Source organism: Choloepus didactylus, chromosome 2, assembly GCF_015220235.1.
Source record: "Choloepus didactylus isolate mChoDid1 chromosome 2, mChoDid1.pri, whole genome shotgun sequence".
NCBI classification, from domain to species: domain Eukaryota; kingdom Metazoa; phylum Chordata; class Mammalia; order Pilosa; family Megalonychidae; genus Choloepus; species Choloepus didactylus.
The window spans coordinates 95085227-95109294 of NC_051308.1; the positions used below are offsets into that span (position 1 = coordinate 95085227).

At 35.2% G+C, this 24068-nt stretch overlaps 1 protein-coding gene across 5 annotated transcripts in view; it reads left to right on the forward strand.

Annotated features, from left to right (window-relative positions):
* NME7 (NME/NM23 family member 7) overlaps positions 1-24068 on the forward strand; it is a 241593-nt gene that overhangs the window by 36423 nt on the left and 181102 nt on the right. Inside the window, exon 2 of one of the 5 annotated variants that reach the window (XM_037825406.1) lies at positions 13281-13342. The exons of the other annotated variants lie outside the window; for them this stretch is intronic. The gene's annotated coding sequence lies outside the window, so the exon portion shown is untranslated. The remainder of the gene's footprint in view (positions 1-13280; positions 13343-24068) is intronic. 5 annotated transcript variants of the gene reach the window in all.

Genomic DNA, 24068 nt, shown 5'->3' on the forward strand with positions numbered 1-24068 from the left:
GGATGTTTTGGTATTCTATTTTATTTTCATTTTTATTTTTTGGTGTAATGAAAATGTTCAAACATTGATTGTGGTGATGAATGCCCAACTGTATGACAATACCATGAATCATTGATTGTACACTTTGGATGATTATCTGGTATGTGAAGATATCTCAATAAAATTGCATAAAAAATTATGACCCTAGAATTTTGGCCTAAACAATTGTAAAGATGCAGTGTTGCTATTAACAGAGGTGGGAAGACTGGTGAAGGAGCAAATTTGGTGGAGGACTGGGACCAGGAGTTCATTTGGGGCCTGTTTAAATTAGAGAAGTATGTTTGATATCCCAGGTGAGAGTAGTTTGATATATGAGTCTAAAATTTATAGGAATAGATACATCCTGGAGAACCTTAAGCATATAGGTGGTATTTAAAGCCATGAAAACAGACAAGATCTTCAGAAGAGTGAGTGTAATAAAGATGATAACTATCCCAAGACCAAGTTCTAGGGTATTCTAACATTAAGAGATCAAGGACAAATGCCTGTATTGGAAAAGAAGAGAGATCTCAAATTAATAGCCTAAGCTTATAGCTAAGAAATAAGAAAAGGAGAAAAGAAGAGCAAACTAAACCTTTTGTAATCAGAAGGAAGGAAATAAAGACTAGAGTGGAAACAAATCGAATAGAAAACTGAAAAAAAATCAGTGAAACCAAAAACTGGTTCTTTGAAGTTATTAAGAAAACAGACACAATTTTAGTTAGACTAATGTTCTAGTTTGCTAATGCTGCGGAATGCAAAACACCAGAAATGGACTGGCTTTTATAAAAAGGGGGTTTATTTGGCTACACAGTTACAGTCTTAAGGCCATAAAGTGTCCAAGGTAACACATCAGTAATCGGGTACCTTCACTGGAGGATGGCCAATGGTGTCCAGAAAACCTCTGTTAGCTGGGAAGGCACATGGCTGGCGTCTGCTCCAAAGTTCTGGTTTCAAAATGGCTTTCTCCCAGGACATCCTCTCTAGCAAGCTTGCTTGTCTTCAGAACGTCACTCACAGCTGCACTGAGTTCCTTCTGTTATGTCAGCTCATTTATATGGCTCCACTGATCAACTTAAACCCACCCTGGATGGGTGGAGCAACATCTCCATGGAAATTATCCAATCAGAGTCATCACCCACAGCTGGGTGGGGTGCATTCCAAAGAAACACTCAAAGAATTACAATCTAATCAACCCTGATAACGTCTGCCCGTACAAGATTACATCAAAGATGATGGCGTTTGGGGGACATAATGCATTCAAACTGGCACAACTAAATAGGAAAAAAGACAGAAGATGCAAATTATCAAAATCAAGAATGAAAGAGGGGACATCTCTACTGGCCCTATAGACATTAAACGTATTATGAGGCAAAAAAAGAACAACTTTATACCAACAAATTAGGTAACTTAGATGAAATGGACAAAGTCCTTGAAAGATGTAGATTACTAAATGTGACTCAAGAAAAAATAGAAAAAAATTTTAGATCTGTAACACGTAAAGAAATTGAATTAGTAATTAAAAATTTCCTGCTAAGAAAATCTCAGGCCCAGTTGAATGCTATTAAACATTGAAAGAAGATATACCAACACTTCACAATTTTTCTGGAAGATAAAGGAGGAGGGAACACTTTCCAGCTTATTCTATGAGATCAGTATTACCCTTGTACCAAACCAGATAAAGACATCATGAGAAAAGAAAACTAAGGATCAATATCCCTCATGAATATAGATGCAAAAATACCCAACAAAAGATTAGCAAATTGAATCCAATAACATAAAAAATGGGATTTATATTGGGAATGCATGGTTGGTTTGACATCTGAAAATCATTAGTGTAATATATCCTATTAATAAAGTAAACGACAAAACACTCATGATCATCTCAACAGATGCAGAAAAAACATTTTACAAAATCCAATACCACTCTGAGTAAAAATTCTCAACAAATTAGGAATAGCAGGTAACTTCTTCAACCTGATAAAGAGCATTCATGAAAAATCTAAAGCCAGCAATATATTTAATGGTGAAAATCTGAATTCTTACCTCCTAAGATTGGGAAAAGGGCAGGGATGTCTGTTCTCACAACTTTTATACAACACTGTAATGGAGATTCCAGCCAGTGCAGTCAGGTAATTAAAAGAAATAAAAGGCATCCAAATTAGATAGGAAGAAGTAAAACTGCCTTTTAATGCAGATGGTAAGACCCTGTGTGTAAAGAATCCTTAAGAATCCACTCACAAAAAAAATTTATTAGAACTAATAAATGAGTTCAACATGGTTGTGGAGTACAAGATCACTATACAAAAATCAGTTATATTCTATATATGGCAATGAACAATCTGAAAATGAAATTAAGAAACCAATTTCATTCACAATAGCATTGAAAAGAATAAAATATTCAGGTATAAATTTAGTGGAAGAAGTGCAAGATTTTTACACTGAAAATTATAAAATATTGCTGAGTAAAATGAAGGAAGATCTAGAAAATGGAGGTATTCCATGTTCATGAATTGAAAGACTCAATATTGTTAAGATTGCAATTCTCTGTAAATAGATAGATTTGGTGCAATTCCTGACAAAATCCCAGCAGACATTTTTGCGGAAATTGACAAGCTGATCCTAAAATTGATATGGAAATGTGAAAGACCCAGATTAGCCAACACAGTTTTGAAAATGAAGAAAAAAAGTTTAAAAAAGTTTTAAAACACTTGTTTTAAAAACTATAAAGCTTACAGTACTCATGACAGTGAGGTACTGCCCTAAAGGTAGACATTTAGATCAATGGAGTAGAAATGAGAGTCCATAAATAAACTGTTTATGGTGAATTGATTTTTGAAAAAATGCAAAGGCCATTCAATGAGGAAAGAATAGTTTTTTCCAACAAGGTGTTGGGGCAATTGGATATCCATATGCAAAAAAGATGAATTTAGACCCTTGCCTCACATCATGCAGAAAAAGTAACTCACAATGGGCTGCAGATCTGAATGTAAGATCTAAAATTACAAAGCCCATAGACGAAAATATAGAAGTAAGTTTTTATGACTTTGGGTTAGGCAAAACCTTGTTAGATATGACACCAAAAGCATAAACTACCAACTCTCTCTCTCCCTCTCATCTATCTTTATTTATTTATTTTCTCAATGAAATCTGGAATTGGCAATGTGAGTCGAGAACATTTATTCCAAAGTATTCTGGATATACTTACATGGTGTAATTGAAAAGTTTACTAAAGGAATTAATTACAAAAACATGGGCAGAGTTAGGAAAAAGTAACAAGGAAGGTTGCACTATGGAAGGAAAGGGATTAGCAACAGCAGGGAGCCATTACTACCCCTAGGATGTAGGGGCAAAGGGAGAGAAGCTATTTGAGAGAATAGCCAATGGGAAGCCTGTCTGACAGGTCTTCTCTAGAGGGGAGACATTTACCCATGCAGTCTCGCAGGGAAGAAATTGGGGAAATAAATATGATGACCTCACTCTTCCTTTTGTCTTAAGCCAGTGCCTCCCTCTGGCCTTGTTCATGTGAAGGTCAGATGACAAGGGAGTCTTCCGATGAAGTTCTTGCAGGTCTGCCCTCCAGGCTCGCAGCAGGTTGAAGAAAAGCAGAGCAAAGGTCTAAAGGGACAAATAGAAAATGTCTAACACATCTACTTTCAGGCTAGTAGTGCAGTGGCTATGGGATAAAGGCATAACAAGATCTAGCCTGGTGGACTCATCACCTTGACAATAGCTATTTTTTTTTTAAATTCATTTTTATTGAGATATTCACATACCATGCAGTCATACAAAACAAATCATGCATTCAGTTGTTTACAGTACCATTATATAGTTGTGCATTCATCATCAAAATTAATTTTTGACATTTTCATAACCACACACACACAAATCATAAGAATAAAAATTAAAGTGAAAAAGAACAATTAAAGTAAAAAAAGAACACTGGGTGCTTTTTTTTTTTTTCCCTTCCCCCATTTTTCTACTCATCCATCCATAAACTAGACAAAGGGGAGTGTGGTCCATATGGCTTTCCCAGTCACTTCTGCCAATAGTTATTTTGATTGCAAAACTCAGAATTCAAAGATAACGTTTATGTTATTTTCTGTGTCTTCAGAAGTTTTCTAACCCCATAATAAAGTCAAGTTTCTGATAGAATATTGAGTAGTATATAATTGCTTAAATATTCTCTTGCTAGAATTGGACCCAGTATTTCTTTTTGGTTCAAATTCATTTCTTTTTGTAATATTGTGGTTCAGTTAATTGTTTACAATCAATCTCTTGTCTTAGAGTTATTTAACACTTTATCAAGTGTATTTTTTTGAGATAATAGTCTAAGAAGCCACACATCCAAAAAGGTAAGAAAAACTGAACTCTTTCAGAATCTTTCTGGAAATATAAACAGTTGTACAAACAAATAGTAGAGTGTTGGGATTTCTCTGAATCCTCAGTAATGGTTTTTGTATAAGATCTGGTGGTGGATACTAGATTTTTAGACCTTACTCCTAAAGACCTTTATTTTGGTAAGATTTTTTATTTTTTTATTTTTTTATTTTTTTTAAATTCCCAGAACTAGAAAGTTACTGTGAAGTTTCAAAAGAAATAAGTGATGCAGTTTCTATCTTCAGAAGCTCATTCTAATTTGGTTAGAGAAAGAATTTGTATTGCACAGACACACCAGACAACAAACCAGTGTACTATTGTGGGAAATCAGTCTGACCATCAAGAAACAAGGGTCCTTGTTGAGCTCTGCTACTTGACAAGTCACATAACTCTTGCCAAGTCACTTAACTTATCCAAGCTTCTATTTCCTCATCATGCATGTTTCTTTGATCTTTGAAATTCTGTAAAATTCAAATTCCAAGTATGGAAATAATCAGTTGGCTGGGATGTTCTGGGAAGACTTCAACAATAGTTGTGTTTTCTGTAAGATGTCTAAGGCAGAGTTCAGCCTTGCTGTTCAGAGAGGTTTCCCTGAATAGACAGCATGTGGCATTCCTTTTTCATGTGGCAACCTTTGGACTTAAGTTCATGGTTGTGATCTATAGAAGTCTGAAAGGAAGAATTTTCAAGGATCTTTAGGGCCCAACCTGAGAACATTTTAACAAGCCCTACTGTCTCTAAAACTGGATGTGTACCTTTTAGAATGATTCCATCTTGTTTTATAAGTTTCCCGATTTATACTTATCCTATGAAAATGGTTCTTTTCTGACATTTTTCACTCTTTTAAACAGAATTAATAGAGAAGTAAGTTGAAAGTGCATTCTTAAGCATCACAGTTGAGGAAACACATGAGTTTGTGTTGTTTACTGCAGCATTGACTTTTTTCTCTAAACCCAAACAATAATGGATTTGATGTCTGAGGTGTTGTCTCAAAATGAATTTTTTTAAAAAAACAAAGTTAAATTTTAGATATATATAGAATTTGAGCATCATATTTTTCCAAATGGGAGAAGGCATTTGGAATTAAACTTTATTTTTTTTTAATCATAAAAGTGATTGCAACAGTTTTTTACTTAGGTCTTAAATAATTTGAGTTGAATAGAATAATTAAATTTAATAATTCTCCTCCCCTCTCTTCCTGTGTAATTGGCTCATGTAACTTTATTAATGAGAAATGCTAAGCTGAAGGTGACAAATCAGATTCTCTACATGGAGACCTTTTCCACTTGAGCTCACTTTCAGTCTGTCTTCGCAAGGTGGATTTTTTGTAGGGAGGATTAGCCCTCTGAGAACAATCTGGACTGGCTCAAAACTGATTCTGGTCACATTAAAGTAAGGTTAATATTTGACACAATTCAATGTGAGAAAATACTTGTTCTTTGAAAGAAACTGTGGAGGAAGACAATTTGGTAAAGGATTAATACAAAACAAGTTATTGCTTAAAATCTAATGGGAAAATACAACCTTTTGGTCATTGTCTTCCCATTTCTAGTGTGGTTATCACTTTGACATCTAAATGAAGCTATAGGAATTGCTGTGCTTATTTGCTTACTATGTTCAGTAATAAATCTTTAATGATCCACTATATTCTCAGAATGTTCAAGATAATGTGATGTTTGTTCTTTGGAAACCACTTTTCATTAACCTTTGCTGGAAGCAGCTGACTTGAGGTGTCACTTTCTCAGATACTGTTGATTTGGATTAGAATGTCATTTAGGGTGAATGTAAGTACATGAAGACTTAAATTGAACTTTAGAAGGCTGTTGAGCTGTAAATTTTATCATCTACACAATTGCTCCAGAATGTCTGTGAAGTTACACAGAAGCAAATAATTGGCTTAAAATAGATTGAGACCAATTGCTGAATATTAAATATGCAAATTTTTGAAAATCCAGTATCTAGTAATTTCAAGACAGTTCTCCATCATGTAGTGTATACATCCTTTTTAATATGATTTAAGCAAGGGAACACTTTTGTATGTACAAAAATGTTTGCCTATTGTGAAGTAATTTTTCTTGAAATACAGCATTACAGAATTCAGTGTTTACTTTAAAAATAAATTTCATATACATTTTTCAATGCATTATTAGAATTGCAAGTCTGACAAGTCTGGCCTGTTTTGTTTTTTTTTAATTTTTTTTTAATTTGAAATAAATTCAAAGTTACATGAATAGTTGCAAAAATAATACTAGCCCCATACACAGAATTCCATCATACCCTGACCCCCCCTCCCCCGATAGCTCAATCAACCAACTTTAACATGCTGTCACATCACTATTTCTTTCCCTCCCTCCCTCCCTCCCTATCTATCATCCATCATCTCTTTCTGTCTTCTGAACATATGAGAGTTAGCTGCACACATCCTTGAACATACACTATAATTCACGTATGTACTTCCCATGAACAAGAACATTCTTTTACGTAATTCCATTAAGCGCAGCTAAGAAGTATAAGAGATTCAACAATGATACAATGCTTACATTCTATATTTCCTTTTCCTTATGTCTCAACTGTGTCCCTTTGAGCCACCTGTCCTGCACCCTCCAATCCCATCCAAGTTCGTCCTTAGCATTCAATTGTCATCTAGTTAGACTGTCTTTTTTTTCGTTTTCAATTGTGAAAACATATATACAGCCTAAATCTTCCCATTCCACCCCCTCCCTAGCCTTCCATTAGTGGGATTAATCACATTTAGAATGATGTTATGCTCTTTCCCACCATCCATTACTAGAAATTTCCCTTCACCTCAAACAGCAACCCTACACTCCTTTCTTAACTCCCCATTGCCCCTTCCCCCATTTCTCTTAACCCAAACTCTACTTTTCATCTCTATGGTTATATTCTCTGATAATTTCTTTGTGTTTACTGTGGGGCTTAAAGTTAACTTCTTAAATCCCTATCAATCATGTTTTTCTTTGATGCCACCTTCACTTCAATAGGGCACATAAACTATGTTCCTATACTCCTTCAGTCCCCCACCTTTATATAGTTGTCTAAAATTACATATTTTACATTGAGTTCAAAACCACTGATTTGTCCTTAGAGTTTGTGTGTTTTTTATCATGTAGGAAGTAAATAGTGGAGTTATAGTTCAAAAGTTATTGACTTCTATTTGTATTCCATTATATTTGGAGAATATTCTTTGAGTATTTTCAATTTTTTTTTTTTATTAATTTCTTGAGGCTTGTTTTATGTCCCAGCTTATGGTCCCTTCTGGAGAAAGATCTGTGATCACTAGAGAAAAATGAGTGTCCTGGTGATTTGGGATGTAAGGTACTATATATGTCTGTTAAAATTCTCTATATCTCTTTCTCCTTTCTTTGTCTCTCTGTTGGTAGGGCTTCCTTTAGAATCTGAAGTAGGGCAGGTCTTTTATTGGCAAACTCTCTCAGCATTTGTTTGTCTGTGAAAAATTTAAGCTCTCCCTCAAATTTGAAGGAAAGTTTTGCTGGATAAAGTATTCTTGGCTGGAAATTTTTCTCTCTCAGAATTTTAAATATGTCATGCCACTGCCTTCTTGCCTCCATAGTGGCCACTGAATAGTCACTACTTAGACTTATATTGTTTCCTTTGTATGTGGTTAATTGCTTTTCTCTTGCTGCTTTCAGAACTTGCTCCTTCTCTTCAGTATATGACAGTCTAATCAGAATATGTCTTGGGGTGGGTTTATTTGGATTTATTCTATTTGGAGTTTGCTGGGCATTTATGCTTTGTGTGTTTATATTGTGTAGAAGGTTGGGGAAGTTTTCCCCAACAATTTCTTTGAATACTCTTTCTAGACCTTTACCCTTCTCTTCCCCTTCTGGGACACCAATGAGTCTTAAATTTGGACGTTTTATTTTATTTATCGTATCCCTGAGATCCATTTTGATTTTTTTGATTTTTTTCTCCATTCTTTCTTTTGTTCTTTCATTTTCTGTTCTGTGGATTTCTAGGACACTGGGATGTTGTTCAGCTTCCTCTAGTCTTGTATTGTGAATATCCAGAGTCTTTTTAATTTGTCCAACAGTTTCTTTTATTTCCATAAGATCTTCTATTTTTTTATTTACTCTTGCAATGTCTTCTTTATGCTCTTCTAGGATCTTCTTTATGGCACTTATATCCTGGGCCATGGTCCTCTTGATGTCCTTTAAATCCTTTGCTATGTTTTTGTTCTTCGATTGTAGTTCTGTGATTAATTTTGCGAGGTACAAGGTTTCTTCCGAAATATTGATTTGTGTGTTTGGAGCTGGATTCTCCATATCGTCTGGTTTTATCATATGCATTAGGATTTTCTGTTGCTTTTGGCCTCTTGGCATTTGTTTTGCTTGATAGGGTTCTTTCAGGTTGTATCAAAAAAAAAAGGGATATCGATCTAATTTTTCAGAGACACAGTTTGGTGACGTACTCTTTCTCTAACTAACCAGCAGACGGCGTCTGTGAGTCACCTATATCCCTCAGATCAGTTCTCAACCTTTTTTCCACGGAGTGTGGGGAAATGATTCTTGTGTGTTCAGTTGGAGAACTCAGTTTGGGTGTGTTGCTGGAGACGTCCGCCCTGAATGTGGGACGTGTGTACGGGTGGCCAGGGAGGAAGGGCATTTCTACTGTTCAAATCTCCCAGGTTCCAGGAGATTCAAGGCTGCCGCAAGAGTCTAAGCCTTCGTTTCAGTTCAGCCCCAGACCTTCTCTCTTGGTGTTGCACAAACCACCGGACTTGGTGTAGCGCCCCTGGGTTCTCCGAGTGGATACCCCCCTCCCAGCCACGATCCTCCCTCAGCTGAGGGAATGCCGTGCTACATCATCAGTGTGCGCCGTCCCTCAAGGGAAGCCCTGGGCTGCTGGGCTGTGCCGCGGGGCTCTCAGCTCGTTTCAGATTGCAGAATGTCTGAGGCTGTCTTTACTGCAATGCCTTGTGGGCTGAGAACAGCTGAGGTTTTCTCCACAGAGAGAGAGCGAGGGACAGAAAAACTTCCAGGTTCACCTGTCAGCCAGATATAGCACCTGATCCTCTGGGCTCCCTATCCTGAGACAGATATGTTCTCTGATTCTCACAAGGTCAGTTGTCACCAAAAGCCTCTGTCTGCTTGTTGAGGATTCACTGTCTGTATTGAGCAGTTAATATTAAAACCTCACTTGGAGCTGGGCTGAGAAAGTGCATGGCGCGGCTTCCGTGAGGGAGGGGCTCCCGGCTCTAGGTTCTCGGCTCTCAGCGCGGGTCCTCAGTTTTGCTTACAGATTTTATGCTGTGATCTCAGGGATTCCTCCCAATTCATGTTGGTGGATGTTGAGTGTACAGTCACGTTTGTCTCCCCGCTGTTATTCCAGGTTATTTACTGGTTTTTTGTTTATTTATGAATTGTTCTGGGGGAGACTAAGCCTTCCAGTTCTTTCTATGCCGCCAACTTCCCAGAATCTCTGGCCTGATTTTTTATTGTTATCATGTTGTTTTTTTAAGATCTGATTTGTTTTCCTAGGCTATTAAATTGAAAGGATTCAGTTGCCAAATCTGGAGACCCAGCAAACAATAGCATATGTAGGCTACTTAGCCTTTTCTCCCTAAGAGGCTCCATTCCATCACTCTAAGGAGAATAATCTTGGGCTCGTCCCTTAACTTACCTGAGTCAGTTTCAACATCCATAAAATGGGGGTACTAATACCATCTATTTCATAGGGTTGCTTAGATAAAATACGTAAATAAGTGTTTAGAACAGTGCTTAGCACATACCAAGTGCTCCATAGAAAGTGCTAGCTCTTTACTATCACCATTATTGTTCTGGTAATATTGAATTATAATGAACTGTTTACATGTCTGGGCTTTATGTTATTGACCTCCTTAAAGTCAGGGATTGTTTCTTAGAATTCACAGAATCTACCACAGAGCTTGGCATGCGATAGGTAGTTGATAAATATTTTTGGAATAAATAAGTATGTGTGTAAATGGAGTATCTGGTCAGGTCTGTTTTTGAAGAAAAAAAAAAGGAAAGTGTTTGACATTGAGTTATTGTAAGAATAAAGAAAGATAGGAAGCAGAACATAATAGTCTCAAAGCTGTTTTGATCTCACATTCCTATTAGAAAAAAAAGAATGCCCCCTCATATATTGTACTACTGTACTAATATATTGCATACATTGTAAATCATTTGCAATAATAGAAAATTTAATAGGTTAAGAAAAAAATAAATGGAAATAGAAATGTTGGTTTTTTTTTTTCCCATTCCCTGGTGGGATCTAGTACTTCAGAAACTGTTGGCATAGAAAAAGGCATCTTGCCAGATTTGAATTCAAGTCTTGGTTCTGGTACTTAATAGGTATGGTTATTTAACCTCTCCATGCTTCAGTTTCCTATTCTGGAAAATGGACATAATAATAATGACCTCCTAGGGTGGTTGTGAGATTTAAGTGAATAATATTTGCAAAGAACTATGGTGCTTGGTACATAATAAAGGCCCAGTTAATGTTAGCAGCTATACTAATGATACTACTAATAAATTAAAGTTATTATTATTATGTTATTTGGAAGATCTTTTCCTTTGGGAGTTTTTAATGAAATTGCTAGCTTTTATCCATTTTAATACTTTTTTGTGGGTGGGTAATTCCTAAGTCATCAGTTCTGTTCTCTTATTCAAATTCTAGTCCCATGTCTCCAAATGGTTATAGTAAATAATAAGTCCTGCCTTCGCTTCAAAATCTACGGGCATTAATGTCATCTCATCCTTTTTATGCTAGACAAGATCATACATTCTCCAATTCATTTTGGCTCGAAACCTTGAAAACATCTTTGATCAATCTCTATTTCTCATTTCTATGTCTCTTACCTTCCTGTCACTGTTCATTACTACTTACTTACAAAAGTCTCTAGTATCCTCATTTCCTTTTCATTCTTACTGTCACCCATTTTAGGCCTGAATTACAACAGCTTTTTGATCTTCTAGTTGGTCTCCCTATTTTAGACTCTGCTTCCAACTATCCATCCATCCGACCAACCATTATATTGGAAAACATTTACTGAGTACCTACATTTGTGAGGTAATTTTCTAGACCCTGAGAATACTGCCTTTGCCCTCAAAATCTCACATCCCTATTAGATGAATATTATTAAAACATTTACTTCGTGATCATATTTCTCTACTCAGATGTTCAATGGCTCAGTGATTGACTGCTATTGTTTTTTGTTTTGTTTTTAAATTTAAACATACCTTATCTAAACCCTTTTATCAAGCTTTCTATGTCCTGTTGCAAATTCCGTCACCTCTGGTTTCCATTCACTTCCCATGCTTATTCCCAGCTCTGCATTCTTGTGGTTTTTGTCATGATGGCTATATGAACCGCAGTTCTTCAAATGCGTGTTTTATATCACACAGCCTATCCATGAAATATTTTTATATTACATTTTCCCTGTCATTTCATGTGTATTTGTCTTTATTTGTCCATTTAGAATGATTGCAAGGCACCTGCAAATCAGGATTGTTGCTTTGGCTTCTATTTACGCCTCCTTCCCCCACCTAAGACCCAGGGCCAAGTCTGGGAGGGTGCTTTTCTAACCCCCTATCAATTCAGTCTGTAAAGAACTACTGATGATCATCTCACTTGAAAGGGACCCACACTGTCAGTATATTTTATAGGCTTTTTGTTATATTATTAAAACACAAAATCTAAAGCTGAATGTTAGTGATAATCAGAAAGGAGGAGTAAGGTGCCCCTCCTCTTCTTGAGCATGGGTGTCCTAGTTACCATCCCAAAGGGATGGTAGGAGCTTAGAAAGTCCTGTTTTGCTTGTTTATTGATTAAACTTATGCTTGAATGCCAATATATGTGTAATTATATAATGCCATATGTAATTTGGCTGAGGCACATTAAGAAGAACTTGTAAATATATTAGTGACAAGCAATGAGTAATCAACTAAATTAGATTTGTAAAGGTAAAGTTTTTTTAAGAAGTGGAAACAAAGTAGTAAGATATAGAAATACATACAAAATGAAATTTCTTTTGTAATCCTGAATAAGAAATCAATTGCTATAGCTTCAAATTGAAAGAAAGGTTTATTGTCTTAGTTCTAAATTGAGTCCAGAGTTCTTAGAGAGGGATTCAAAATTTCACATGAAAGGTCAGAAGGATTAATTACATGATTTCATCTGGGTAGAATATTGATATGATATGACATATAACCATATCAATAGCACAAGGCAGACGTTCAGATTTGCTATTAATTCATTATTAGCTTGCTAATATAGTGAACAGAGGCCAGGTAACGACAGATAAAATAGGCATGCAAAAAAACCTGCTCAAATAGTGTTGTGCTAGATATTGTATAAACACTTTTCAATAGAAATTAATTCTTATATGAGTCTAAGATTTTTGAACAGATATTAATTCAGTGCCAACTTGTGCAGGGTACTCGGATGATCCCTTAGGGGATATAAAGATGAGTGATACCCTCGTTTTTGGCCTCAAGAACCTTACATTATAGTAGAAAGATATGTATATAAACAACTATAAATATTCTTCCAAAGGCTCAGATAAAGTGCAAGGGGATTTCAGGGTACTGAAAATTCATCTGGAAGGCTCAGGGAGAATTTTATTGAGCAGATGGCATTTGAGTTGTGTCTTGACAAGAAGATATGTGGAGACTGTGTTTGGTCTGAGGGAGGATGTGCAAAGGTTTAGAAGAACTATAAATAATGAAATATATGGTACATGTTGTCATTGGTCCAGGTCTGCAGTATATTTAAGGGCTTATTTTAGCAGTATTCAGAACTGAAGTATGATCCTTTGTTGGTTCATTCCTGGGAACACTAAACATGCCAGTTATTTACTACTATTTTGCATTCTTTACCTGTAGTACTCATCTTTGTTCATCATCCAGAAAGATGATCAGCCAGTTCTCCCTCCCAGTGATGTTGGGTAAGGATTAGTTCCCTGATTTTTTCCCCACACAAAAAAACAGTATTTGCTATGTGATTTTTTTTTTAAACAATGATGGTAGGCTTGTGCAGAAGATGGATATAAATTCACATATATTTTCACATATTGAGATGTAAAGATTCTTCCTGGCTGCTGCTGCTACTACCACTACTACAGCAACTACTCTTACTACTACTTCTTTTGCTTCTCCCTGTCCCCACTTGCTCTCCAGCACCACCCCACCATTTATTGATCAGACTTCCCATGTGCAGTTCACAGTGTTAAATAACTTACTTTATCGAATTCTGATAGCAACTTTATAGAACAGCCGAGGTTGAGAGAGGTTAAGTAACTTGCCACAGATCACATAGCTATCCTGGAGCACAGCAGGTCTGAATGGAGCTTAAGCCTGGGTATTTGACCTCTACACGGTATTGACTCCAATAGCAATGAGTGTTGCTACTTAGAAGACCCACACCATTTTCCTAAGTGAGTGGACTTTCATTTTGGTAAATCTGTGTAAGATATTCTTCTCTTTATTTCACAGTTTTTGCTCAATAAATTCAGTTCATTTTAGTTTGTGTCAAAATGAAATACTTTGAAGTTTGGAAGAATAGAAAAGAGGATGATGACACAAGGACTAGAATCTGTAAACAGTTTTACAATTGCTTAGATCTTGAATATTTCCTTATATTAAGTAATAAGCCAAAGTACAATAGAGGTTGTTTACTCTTCTCCAGCCATGAGGAAAACTAGTTCCTTATAGTCCTAGTTCTTTACAGTCCACCCAATTATTGTTTTAATAGTAATGGTGGTATTTTGTTAAACTTTATTGATTAGTAGAAGATAGCTGAATTGTAAGTGACATAGAAAATGAGGGAAGTGGAAAAGATTCACTCTAAATTCTTGAGCAAGTAGGGAAATATAAAGAGAAATATGCTAACAAAGCTGCAGCTAATTTGATTCTTTTATTCACCAAGCACTTCATTGCTTGATGGAAGGAAGAAAAAACTTTTTTTTTTTTTTAAGTGGTGTTGAGCTTTGACCTCATAGGTTCAAATAATATATGCATTTGAAACTTGATGTTTGATTATTAAACCAGTTATGTAGAAGTGATTGTTCTTGCTGGCTGGAATATAATTGCTTAATTCCAGGGAAGTGTCATATTGGCTTTTGTTGGACTATGTTTTGGATAAGTGGTTATTTCAGATACAGTGCTTCTCTTTTGCTTCATCTTTCTATGATAATTTTAAGCATGTTGACTCTTTGTTCCAATACTCCTGACCCAATAACACCACAGCCTGTTTTTCTATAACCTCATACATTTAAATGAGAAGCTCATATGCTCATTTAACTATAGAGTTGTAATTTCTTCCTCCTGTTGAGGCACTAGCTATTGTCTAGGGAAGTACTGGTCAATAGACAAGGAAAATTAAAATGTCCTTATTTGAATATACAATTGTTTAACTTTGTCATCCATTTTTAATTCAGCAGATTTGTCTTAGTGATTGTTGAGTTGGTTGACTCCAATATGGGAACACAATTTTTTTTGAGGATGTTGAATCTGAGAGTGAGGGAAAGAAAGGGGGATGGTGGTAATGCAGTGTTTTTCGAAGGTCCTTGTTTATAGGTCATGAAATCAGTTTAGTTGGTCTCTATTAATGTTAAAAAATTGTGAAATAGAGGAATAGACAATATCTTTAGTGCATAGAACATAGTAAGGATGAATTTTGTTGTATGAAAATTTTCCATGATGTATTTACATATATACGTGTTTTGGGTCAGAATGTGAAATCATTACTATGGGTAATAGTCAAATATTTGAAAGCTACTATAATGGATTTTGTAACTTACAAACTTATAATGGATTTAAAAACTTATCAAAAAGAAATGGTGTAATGATAAGTGACTTCTTAAATTATATGTACTTTCTGTGATTTTAAAATAAAACTTTCATAATTGATTATTTCAGTCTGCTAAAGCTGCCAGAATGCAATATACAAGAAAAGGGTTGGCTGTTACCATGGGGCTTATTTGCTTACACATTTACAGTTCTAAGGCTGTGCAAATGTCCAAAATACGGCATCAACAGAATAATACCTTCTCTGAAGAAAGGCTGCCAGCATTTGGGACACCTCTGTCGCATGGGAAGGCACATGGATGCCATCTACTGGTCCTTCTCTCCTTGAGTTTCATTGCTTTCAGCTTCTGGCTTCAGTGGCTTCCTCTCTTAGCTCAGGGGCTTTTTCTCTATATGTTTCTGGGTTTTTTCTGTCCTTTATCCTCTCATAAAGGACTCTAGTAAAAGGACTAAGACCACCTTGAATGGGCTGGGTAACATCTCAATTGAAATAACCTAACTAAAAGGTCCCACCTACAACAGGTCTGCACCCACAGGAATGGATTAAAAGAACATGACCTTTTCTGGGGTGTATAATAGCTTCAAACAAACACACTGATTTTTTTCTTTATGAGATTCCAAGTTCCTTCAAAAATCTTGTTCATCTTTATAAATATTTTCCATTTCTATCCTGTGCCCAATGTACTGTATTGCATTTATGTTGTTATCAATTAGTATTAGTAACAATGACACTTTGAAGTTCTATAATTGTAAAATATGCAAGCAACAGCAATTTAAAAATTTCATCTTTCACTATTTCAGAAATTAAAAGTACAGTACTGTGTTTTAGTCATGCAATAGATGATTGATGTATAATGTCATTAAGATATAAGAAACACATTTCCTTGAGAAACTGAAGTCACTTGGGATACCATTTTCTCCTCAGTTACTGTTTTAGAATCAAAGAATCCGAAGTATTATTCTTTAAGATGCATTCCTGAACAACTCTTAGTTCTGTAACATAGAATTCTATAACCAGGAAAAATATCCTTAAAAAAAATGGAGGTGAAAAGATATTTCCAGACAAAATCTGTGTCTTTGAACCCACATCCCCACATCAATTACTGTTGTCACTGCATTTTTTCCTTCCATTTATCCCTTTATATTCCAAAAACTGTGCTTCATTCCCTAGCCCTAATTTTGTGTTCACTTGGGGTAACTCATCTTCCTTGGTCTATTAGATTACATCTTAACTGCAACTTCTAGGAACATGTAATAAGGGCTTTAGGAACCTTTTAAGAGTCCTTTAACAACTTTAGAATGATTCCCGTTCTTCCTAGAATGGAGGTTGTCTTAGTTTCTCAGCTGCTAAAATAAATGCCATGCAATAAGCTGGCTTAAAAAAATGGGAATTTATTGGCTCATGGTTTTGAAGCTAGGAGAAGTCCAAAATTGAGGCATCAGCAAGACGATGTTTTCTCCCTGTGGCATTCTGGGTCCAGCTGACAGCGATCCTTGGTCCTTGGCTTTTCTGTCACGTGTCACTGCACATGGTGATATCTTCTCTCTCTTCTGGGTTCCACTGATTTCCAGCCTCTTGCTTCTCATGACTTTTTTCTATGTCTGAATTTAATTCTGCTTGTAAAAGATGAATCCAGCAGTCCAGATTAAAGCCCCAACTGATTCAATTGGCTACATTTAACTAAAAATAACATCTCCAAAAGTTTCTATTTGTGATGGGTTCATACCCACAGGAATGGATTAAGATTAAGAACATGTTTTTCTAGGGTACATAATTCAATCCTCAATTTAGGTCAAACCGATTTTTCATTCCTTTTGATCTTCTCTGGTATCTTATTATCTGTCTGCTTTTTTTATTTTTATTATCTCATTTTATTTTTATTGTCTGTCCCCAATCTCCATTGCTCTTTTGGCTGATCCAGAACTCTTGATTCTTAATTTTTTATTGATTCAGTGCATTTGGTGTCTGGAAAACAGCTTGGGCATCAGACAAACCTTTCTTTGACCTTTCTGGCCTACTAGCTGTTTGATATGTGTAATCTCTGGACAGTTAGCATCTCTGAACCTGTATTTCCCCAGTGGTGGAAAGGGGTAGAGTCCCTCCATTATAGGTTTTTTTGTGTGTGAGGATTAACTGAGATAATGTATTAAATATGCCTGGCATACTATTAGCTTAGCTCCCTTTCCCTTCCTCTGCTTAATTCAGTATTTGGTCTCAGTTGTTGTGAGATGTAAGTAAGGTTTGTAAAGGTTATTATAATACAAGTTTAGAGAATACTGAAAGAGTCATAAGCGCAAGCAAATGTAAACAGTGGATTCTACTGGTGAATGAAAGCTAATGATAGTTGTCCTAAAAAAATCAAACAGTAATGGCCTGCCTCTCCTTCCCTCCTTCCCTCCCTCCCTTCTGCCTTCTTTACCTCCTTCCTTCCCCCTTCTTTCCTTCCTGCCTTAATTTGCTTTTGTTCTGTTAAGCATTATAAGTGTTTGGTCCTTAAAGGTGGTATATTGTTGTGTCAATATGTACTGATTTGATACTTTATCTTCACTTTCCTTACCCTCTTGAGGCATGATATGAGGTCTCTTGGAAGAGTAAGTTACTTTTAGAGGCTTCATTATATTGGAGCAATTTGCTATCAAAACTTGTCTTTAGGAACCTTATGATTTATTGATAAAAAGCAATAAAGAAAAGGTAATTATCATGTGTTACTCAGAAATACTCATTTTCACTTAATATGCACACAAATGCAAATATCTGCATGAACTCATCCTTGACCCCAAGTGCATATGAAGTGTATGTGGTATATGTTTCCATTCCTATTAATATTTTATTTTATTTCTTCTGAATTTATAATTGATGTGGGGTTAGAAATCAAGTATGACTTTCAATTTTTCCTATCCTTCCTCAAGGCTTATTAGTATCAAGAATAAAATGTTACTTGAAATGATTTACTTTACTGTTGAGTCATTAGATGGAGAATTGGACAATTTATTTGAAGAAAATTCTCTGTGCTTTGTTTTTAATACTAGAGGAGACTTGGACCAAATGTTGTTTTCTTATCTGTACATATTTGTCCCTTTTAAATGAAATATAAAACATTTCTGCTTTGCTTTATACAATTGTATGCAGGTTCTTCAGATTTTGCTCCTATTTCATAAACCTTCAAATAGATCTTTGCATTCCTACTTGGTTCTGGAAACCTAGTCACATAATTAATTTTGTATATTAGTTAAATGGTAAAATATACCTACTCTTCTGAACATATAGAATGCTAATAAGTATAATGTCTAATGTGACTTTAAACATTGTTATTATTTTTCCATAATACCTGGTTTCTGTGCCAAGCCAAAGCACTGAGTTTAATTTTGACATCTGCAATTTTCAGCAATAATTTCATGTCAATTAACAAATGTAATTATGACTTTTCCAATGGTATCTTTCCTTTGAGAAGTCTTAATTATAACACTAATTGTTAAAGTATAAGAGCAAGTATTATACAATTTAAAAAGAAAATTGTTATTAGATTTTTTAATACAGTTTTATTGAGATATATCACATACCCTACAATCATCCACAGTGTACAATCAGATATTCACAGTATCATGATGTATTTGTACATTCATCACCAGAATCAATTTTTGAACATTTTTCTTAATAATAAAAAAAAAAAAGTGAAAAAGAACACCCAAAACATTCCATCCCCCCATCTCACCCTCCTTTTCATTTAGTTTTTGTCCCCATTTTTCTACTCATCTGTCCATACACTGGACAAAGGGATGTGAATCATGAGGCTTGCACAATAACACAGTCACAATTTAAAGAGAAAATTGTTATTAGATTTTTTATTGATTAAAACAGACCCATGACTTTAAGTTCCCCAAAAAGACAGAACTTTACTCTGATTCTGATTTATTACATGTTCTTTACCAAAACAAAAACAAAACTGTTTTTACAGAAATAACTGTATTGCTCAGTAGTTTTTCTTTTCATGCATAAATGTAATTTTAGCCTCATGTCTATTTTTCTGTCACAAATTCCTTTTTCCTTCCTGTTGAATTTTCTTTAAAGACCTTTAAAAAACTGTTGATGGACATCCACATGCTAAAGAATGCATCTAGGCACAGATCATATACTTTTCACAAAAATTAACTCAAAATAGGTCATAGACCCCAATGTAAAATGCAAAACTATAAAATTTCTGGAAGAAAACATAGGAGAAAGTCTAGGTATCCTTGGGTTTGGTGATGACTTTTAGATATAACACCAAAAGCACAACTCATGAAAGAAAAAAATAATAAGTTGGACTTGATTAAAATTAAAAACTTCTCTGCAAAAGACATTGTTAAAAGTATGAAAAGCCAAGTCAATCCACAAATTGAAAGAAAATATTTGCAAAACACATTTGTGATAAAGGATTTGTATCCAAAATATACAAAAAACTCCTAAAACTCCACCAGAAGAAAACAAACTACCCATTTCAAAATGGACAAATAATCTGAACATATACCTCACCAGAAAAGACATGCAGATAGCAAATAAGGATATGAAAAGATGGCTTAATATCGTATGTCATTAGGGAATTGCAAATTAAAACAACAATAAGATGCCATTGCACTTCTGTTAGAATGACTCAAAGCCAGAACACCTACACCAAATGTTGGAGAAGATGTGGAGCAACAGAAACTCTCATCCATTGCTGGTGGGAATGCAAAGTGATAATAGCTTCTTTGGAAGACAGTTCAGCAGTTTCTTACAAAGCTAAATGTGGGATTACCATATGATCTAGCAGTTGCACTCCTGGGTATTTATCCTAAGGAGTTGAAAACTTACGTCCAAACAAAACCCTGCCCATTAACATTTATAACATCTTGATTTATAAGTGCCCAAATTGGGAACAACGAAAATGTTATTCCATATGCAAATGGATAAACTGTAGCATATCTATACAATGGAATATTTTTAGTGATAGAAAGAAATGAGCTAATCAATACATGAAAAGACACGGATGAAAATTAAACACATATTGCTAAGTGAAAGAAGCAAATCTGAAAAGGCTACATATCATATGATTTCAACTATTTGACATTTTGGAAAAGGTAAAACTATAGAAACAGTAAAAATATCAGTGGTTGCCATGAGTTGGGAGGGTTGGAAGGGTTGGAGTTGAGGGAAGGGATAAATAGGTGAAGCACAGGTCCTTTTTAGGGTAATGAAACTATTGTGTATGATACCATAATGGTGAATATATGACATTATGTGTTTGTCAAAACCCATAGAACCATACAAGAAAAAGAGTGAACTCTAATGTAAACTAAGGACTTTAGTTACTAAAAATGTATCAATATTGGTTTCTCAATTGTAACAAGTGTACCACATGAATGCAATACGTTAATAACAGGAGAAACTGTGTATGGAGGGATATGGGAGTGCATATTTCCTGCACTGTTCTTCTATAAACCTAAAACAGCTCTAGAAATAAAAACAAAACAAAGCAAAATGAAAAACAAAACAAAAATGAAAGTGTTGATGAAGATTTGCTGCAGCAAATCTTTGTAGCATCACAAATCAAGTGAGGGAGATGAGTTGTGCATTGCAGCTCTCAAATAATGAGCTACCTATGAATTACCATCACTACTATGGGAGCCTTAGACAACAGAAGTCCTAAGTACTTTATGTACACTAAGTCATTTAATCCCTGCAACAACCCTGTGAGGACAGTACTATTACTATTCCCACTTTACAGATGGGGAAACCAAGGCTTTGAGAAGTTCAGGATCTTATCTAAGGTCACTAAGTTCAGTCTGTTTGACTTTAGAGCCCAAGCTCTTAGCCATTCTGAGGTATTTCCCACCTGATCCCCAAAGAAAACCCCTTATAACTTATTGATTCTTTTCTTTAAGTAGCACAGCTTGGGGCCTTGCCACTTGCTGTAGGTTCCCAGCAAAGGATAATAGTAGCAGCACTGGTTGGCCTGGCACATGTATTGCACTCAACTTACTGGTAGTGCCAGGTCCGATTGGTATTTGTTGATTGATTGTTATAGTACTATCAAGAATGGAATGGCTCTGTTTGATGAGTAATATTGAAGTGTATGAGGTCAAGGTATAAATACACTTGGTGTTACAGGCTTAATAAAACTATTGAACTGAGGGATTGTTATTTTTTTAAAATACGTGTGCATGGAAAAGATGGCTAGTTTCACATGCTCCATGTCCAGCTGGGCCTTCTTGTAAGCCCTGGCAGAGAGAGGTGTGGTGTGATTCGATTCTCCAAAGGCTTGATTGCCCTTCAAATACCACTTTACCTGAAATCACAACACTGTGTTGAGATTTCCTTAAAATCACCTATTTTATCTTACAAATTATATGAATTTTGCATTCTTCTCAATAATATATCCATGCTTGTTATAATGTAAAAATGGTTTACATAAAATGCCATTGAATAAGACTGATATCTTAGAAAGGTTCTCTGTTTTTCTATTATTACTTTAAGACCCTGAGTATAGTAATACCACATTGTCCAGTTTAAGTGGTTAAGACGTTGAAGGTCGTTGTTAAAAATCAAAATATTATTTGGTTCAAAACGGGCATTTACTTACACAGGTGGGCAAATGCTATCTTTGCTGTAATAGGAGGGAAAGTATGGCTAACATATGCTAAGCAAATCAGTAGGTCTGGTAGTCAGAGGTTGAGGGGTTGCCATCTATTGTAACAGATTCTATACTGAGATGGCTTCTGTTTCCTTTGGAGTGTGGTTATTTGCTGTGATAGAGAGAGAAGATGGGGCTTGAAATTTGGCAATAATGTTAAGCATCTTTTCCATGCACACGTATTTTAAAAAAATAACAGTCCCTCAGTTCAATAGTTTTATTAAGGGCTGCATTGGGAAATGATTCATTCAGAATGCCATTTGAATAGTTATGGAGAATGAAAGAGCAGTTTGACTAGAGACGCATCATAGGTTTTCTGAGCAGATAACTGCGTATTTATAATATCATTAATCATATTTTGTAGCTTTCTTCAGCAGTTAGCAGTATTCAATTGTCTAGGATCAAGCACAGAGAAAGCGCAATGGTTAGCTTCATCCAGAGTTTGGTCTTGACCAAAAGGTCCAATTAAAAGTATGAGGGGGTGGGGGGGAACCAGTATAAGGAGCAAGCAGATCAGACTATTAAGAGAGTATTGAAATGATAAATGAACAAATTTAAGGTGGCTAAGGAAGGAAATGAAGAAAGGAGAGGCTGATGGATTGTGAAAGTGTGAAAGGACCATTGCACAGGAAAGCCTCATCATGTAAAAGAAGAAGTTGAACAAACTAATTGCAAAGATAGTAGGATATGGGCTGTGGGCAGAATGCTTGAGTTACTGAATTTGGTGGTGGAACACTTTGAAATGGTAACAAGGATCAGGCTATATTAACCCTGTCCTTTCCTCTAGATTTATCTGCAAGTTCAGTCAATATCCTGTTTGAAATCAATATACATATAGCTTTTAAATTTCACCTTCTACTGTTGTACAAAAGAACATTAGCATTTCTGTTGGCTGTCAGCTATTTTTTAAAAGGATTGGAATGGAAAGAAGGGAAAATGTTTTCAAAACGAATAGAAGAAATGTACATAATCAGCATGTGCATGATATAATCTGATGATTAAAAGAGAAAAGGCTGCATTGGGAAATGATTCATCCAGAATGCCATTTGAATAGAAGCCATTTCCATATGCTACATTTTAAAATGACACTTTCCTTTTTTAGAAAATGTAAAAAAATAAGGTTGGAAAAAAAATTCCCAGATTTTTTCTACATTTTTAAAAGGATACCATAAATTGGAAATGAAAATTGTAAAGTGCCTTACAGTACATTCTGATGAATAATTACATAAAGTGTTGAATGAATTTTGAGTGAGAGAAAAAAACTAAGTGACTTAACTGAGGTGATTGTGATGTAGTAGAACACGGAACTTAGAGCCAGAAAATGTAAGATTTTAGAAGTAAAAGTAACACAATGCAGTAGCTTCCTTTTGTTTTTGTTTTTGTTTCTGTGAAGAAAGTGTATTTGATTGATTACCCTCCCTCTTAGAGTATAAGGTCCATGAAAGCAAGGATTATGTTTGTTTCTAATCACCATTGTCATATCTTGATGTTTCTCTAGTACCTAACATAACACATGGTAAGTGCTCAATTTGTTGAATAAATGAATCAACGAATAGGAATCATAATGTATAAAGGTCTGATGGCCTTGCATTATCATTTTCATCTATAATGTTATACATAAAGGATATAAACATATTGAAACACCACTTTTACAATTGTATGTGTTTTATTAATTCAAAGAATATTGAAATAGACTGTTTAAACTGCAGGCATGAGATTGAACATTCAATTATGGAACCCTTCAGGTAAATAGTGACTTACAGAAACCTGTGTCCATGTCCCATAAAACCCAAACTTTAGCTTTAAATATTACAAGAATTAGAGATGTTGGAGATGCTCTGAAATCATCTCACCCTGAAATTCTGATCTTTAATTTGCTGATTTGTTTCTTATCTTTAATCATGCTGATTTATTGATGATGTTAAAAATTCATTGTTGTGTTTTACAACAGTTTATAATGGGTGTGATTTTTTTCATTTTTCAAGTGAGGAGACTGAACATACAGAAATTATGAGATAGTTGACATGCACCGAATGTACCACATTTTTATGTTGGCTAATGTTTTTGTATTAACTGGAAGTCAAACCCAAGTTTTCATATAAAATGTAGAAACTCACACATATGTAAAGAGACTTTATAAGACAAATAGACTTTTATTCCAAAAATCTGAAAGATTTTTCTTCTCCTTAGTGTCCAAATCTGTTCTTAGCGGATT